Source organism: Pan troglodytes, chromosome 12 (assembly GCF_028858775.2).
Source record: "Pan troglodytes isolate AG18354 chromosome 12, NHGRI_mPanTro3-v2.0_pri, whole genome shotgun sequence".
In the NCBI taxonomy this organism is placed as follows: domain Eukaryota; kingdom Metazoa; phylum Chordata; class Mammalia; order Primates; family Hominidae; genus Pan; species Pan troglodytes.
The window spans coordinates 35,290,863-35,295,265 of NC_072410.2; the positions used below are offsets into that span (position 1 = coordinate 35,290,863).

Genomic DNA, 4,403 nt, shown 5'->3' on the forward strand with positions numbered 1-4,403 from the left:
CCAAAGTGCTGGGATTACAGGAGTGAGCCACCAGACCCAGCCAGGTGTCACTTTTTCAACAACAACAACACTTTTTACAGCAATATCATGTAATTTGCTTCCATTGTAAATGACTCCCTATGAAATCAGAGGCATTTACCACTCCAAATCTAAGTCATAAATGTTTATATTTCTTTGGTTTGGTTTTGTTTCTACAATAAGAATGTATACTTTTACAATAATTTTTTAAAAACCAATGAAGACCAATGAAGATTTAGGCTTGATTCCACAGCACATATACTGAAAATTAGAACAATACAGAGAAAATTAGCATGGCCTCTACGCCAGGATGACATGCAAATTCCTGGAGTGTTCCATTAAAATAAATAAATAAATAAAGATTTGGAGTAATGAGAGAGAGAGAGAAGGGGAAATTGAGATGAATAAAACCTAGTCTAAGCCAGAAAGGAAAAGTCCTTTCTTTTTCTTTTCTTTCCTTTTCTTTCCCTCCCTCCCTCCCTCCCTCCCTCCCTCCCTCCCTCCCTCCCTCTCTCTCTCTTTCCTTTTTTTGAGACACGGTCTTGCTCTGTCACCCAGGCTGGAGTGCAGTGGCATGATCTCGGCTCATTGCAGCCTTGACCTCCTGGGCTTAGAAGATACTCTCACCTCAGCCTCCTGAGTAGCTCAACTACAGACTCAAGCCACAATGTCCAGGTAATTTTTGTATTTTTTCGTAGAGACATAGTTTTGCTATGTTGCCTAGGCTGGTCTCAAACTCCTGGGCTCAGGGGATCCATCTGCCTCGGCCTCCCAAAGTCCTGGAATTACAGGCATGAGCCACCATGCCCAGTCAGAAAAGTCCTTTCATATTAAATGATTGTTTTCAGCTTTATTGAGGCATAATTGAAAAATAAATATTGTATATATTTTAGGTGTACGATGTGATGTTTTTATATATGTATACATTGTGAAATGATCACCATAATCAAGCTAATTAGCATATCCATCACCACTCATATTTACTTTTTTTTGTTTTTGACAGTTTTTTTGTTTGTTTGTTTGAGACAGAGTCTCGCTCTGTCGCCCAGGCTGGAGTGCAGTGGCGCCATCTCGGCTCACTGCAAGCTCCACCTTCCCGGGTTCACGACATTCTCCTGTCTCAGCCTCCCAAGTAGCTGGGACTACAGGTGCCCACCACCACGCCCGGCTAATTTTTTGTATTTTTAGTAGAGACGGGGTTTCACCATGTTAGCCAGGATGGTCTCGATCTCCTGACCTCGTGATCCGCCCACCTCAGCCTCCCAAAGTGCTGGGATTACAGGCGTGAGCCACTGCGCCCGGCCTGTTTTTGACAGTTGAAAGGAGTTGGCGGGGTGCTGTGGCTCATATCTGTAATCCCAGCACTTTGAGAGGCCGAGGCGGATGGATCACTTGAGCTTAGGAGTCAAGACCAGCCTGGCCAACATATTGAGTGTCCCTCTCTACAAAAAAACAAAAACAAAAACAAAATTAGCTGGGCATTGTGATTTGTGTTTGTGGTCCCAGCTACTTGGGAAGCTGAGGTGGGAGGATCCCTTGAGCCCTGGAGGTCGAGGCTGCAGCTATTGCATTCCAGCCTGAGCAACAGAGTGAGACCCTGTCTCAAAAAAAAAAAAAAAAAAAAAAAAAAAAAAGAGAAAAGAGTGGAAGGAGTTTGCCGGATGTGGTGGTTCATCTTAGCAGGTTTTTTGGGGGTGATGTCCAGTCTATTCAGTGTACTGGGAAGTGCATTGGTTGTGGAACAGGTAAAATGTAACAAGAATAAATGACTTTTATTTGTATTATTTCCGTCAGAATTGCTGCACTATCTCGCACAATGCCTTGCCCCAACAGCTATTTGGTGAATTAAAATGATTCTGATTAATTTCATCCTATCACTCTCTGGTAAGCAACTATGGTGGTTTCTTATTGGCTGCAGGATACAACACAAGCTCCTCTTCAATTTTCACACCTCTTTCTAATCTGGTCCCACCCATGTAAAAATTAATAAATAAAACTTGAAGGCCAGGTGCAGTGACTCATGCCTGTAATCCCAGCACTTTGGGAGGCGGAGGCAGGTGGATCACCTGAGGTCAGGAGTTCGAGACCAGCCTGACCAACACAGTGAAACCCTGTCCCTATTAAAAATGCAAAAATCAGCCAGGTGTGGTGGCACATGCCTGTAATCCCAGCTACTTGGGAGGCTGAGGCAGGAGAATTGCTTGAACCTGGGAGGCAGAGGTTGCAGGGAGCCGAGATCACGCCATTGCACTCCAGCCTGGGCAACAGAGCAAGACTCCATCTCAAAACAAACAAACAAACAAACAAAAAACAACCAACCAACCAAACAAACAAACAAAACCTTGATTGAGGTATAGTTACGTATAGGACAGGGACCCGTTTTGGTAGTCAGTTGGCTATGTTTTGGTACTTATAAAGCCATTTACCCACCACCTATTCAAAATGTAGAACACTTCCTTCACCTCACAGAGCTCCCTTCTGCCCCTTTGTGGTGACTGCTCACCCAGCTCATGACAGATCTTATTTCTGTCACCACAGATCAGTTTTGCTTGCTACAGAACTTTATGTAAATGAAATACACAGTGTAGTCTTTTTGTCTGGCTTTTTTCACTCAGCATGATAATTGTGAGATTCATCTGTGTTATTGCATGTATCAATAATTCAGTGTTTTTTTTTCTTGCTGAGTAATATTCTACTGTGTAGATGTACGTCAGATTCTTTATCAAGTCCCCCATTGATGGACATTTGGTTGATTTCCAGTTTTTGGCTATTATGAATAAAGCTACTGTTTTAGTCTGTCTTTGCTGCTATAATATTAGAATGCTAGACTGGGTAACTTATAAAGAACAGAAGTTTATTTCTCAGGGTTCTGGAGGCTGGAAAGTCCATGATCAAGGCATCAGCATCTGGTGAGAGCTGCTCTCTGCTTCCAAGAGGGAGCCTTGAACACTGCATCTTCCAGAGGGGAGGAATACTGTGTCCTCACATGGTGGAAAGTGGAAAGGAAAAAATGGGTCCAATTTCCTCCATCAAGCCCATTTATAACAGCATTAATCTACTCATGCAAGCAGAGCTCTCCTGATCTAATCACCTCCCCAAAGGCCCTACCTCTCAACACTGTTGCATTAGGGATTAAGTTTCCAAAACATGGCCAGGCATGGTGGCTCACGCCTGTAATCCCAGCACTTTGGGGGGCCTAGGCGGGAGGATGGCTTGAGCCCAGGAGCTCAAGACCAGCCCAGGCAATATAGTGAGAGCCTATTTTTACAAAAATTAAACAACTAGCCAGGCACAGTGGTGTGTGCACTTGTGGTCTCAGCTACTCAGGAGCCTGAGGCAGGAAGATTGCTTGAGCCCCAGAGGTGAAGGCTACACTGAGCCATGATTGCACCACTGCACTCCAGCCTGGGCAACAGGGTGAGACCCTGTCTTTAAAAAATAGTAATAAAATAAAATAAGTTTCCAAAACATGAATTTTGGAGGGACACATTCAGAACATGGCAGCTACTATTATATAAACATTTATATGGAAGTGATTTTGTGGACATCCGCTGCTACCTAGAAGTGGAATTTGCTGGATCATAATATAGGTGTTTTTGTCTTTTTTTTTTTTTGAGATGGAATCTCTCTCTGTTGCCCAGGCTGGAGTGCAGTGGTGCAATCTCGGCCTACTGCAACCTCCGCCTCCCAGGTTCGAGCAATTCTGTTTGAGCAATTCTCTGCCTCAGCCTCCCGAGTAGCTGGGATTACAGGCACCTACTACATTTCCCGGCTAATTTTTGTATTTTTAGTAGAGATAGGGTTTCACCATTTTGGCCAGGCTGGTCTTGAACTCCTGACCTCGTGATCCACCCACCTTGGCCTCCCAAGTCCTGGGATTCCAGGTGTGAGCCACAGCATCCGGCCGTGTCATTTTTATATGAAACTTACAATCGGTGTTCAAAGGTGGTTGTAGCATTTTACCCTCCCACGATCTGTGTATGAAGTTCTCATTGTTCCACATCCTTGTCAACTCTTGTAATTATTGGTCTTTTAACACTTAGCTATTATTGTGGTTTTCATATGCATTTCCTTGATAACTCATGATGTCGAACATAACTTCATGTGTTTATGGGCCATTTGCATATCTTTTTTGGTGGTTTCTGGTCAAAATTTTGACCATTTAAAAATTGGGTTGGGGGCTGGGCACGGTGGCACACGCCTGTAATCCCAGCACTTTGGGAGGGATTATTGAGACATTCTCTGAACCTTTTTGAATCTCACTTTCTTTGTCTCCAGGATGAGAATACAAGCAGACACCTCACGGAATGGTTGGGAATATTAAACGGATTATATGCGTGGAAATCACACATATAATATCCGCACAAGCTTAAGTGATCCTCTGG

At 43.7% G+C, this 4,403-nt stretch overlaps 1 non-coding gene across 1 annotated transcript; it reads left to right on the top strand.

Moving 5' to 3' along the window:
• The first annotated feature begins 259 nt into the window (after positions 1 to 259).
• Positions 260 to 363, top strand: LOC112208224 (U6 spliceosomal RNA). Its single transcript, XR_002942647.1, has one exon. It is a non-coding gene; the product is annotated as a U6 spliceosomal RNA (small nuclear RNA).
• The last annotated feature ends 4,040 nt before the right edge of the window (positions 364 to 4,403 follow it).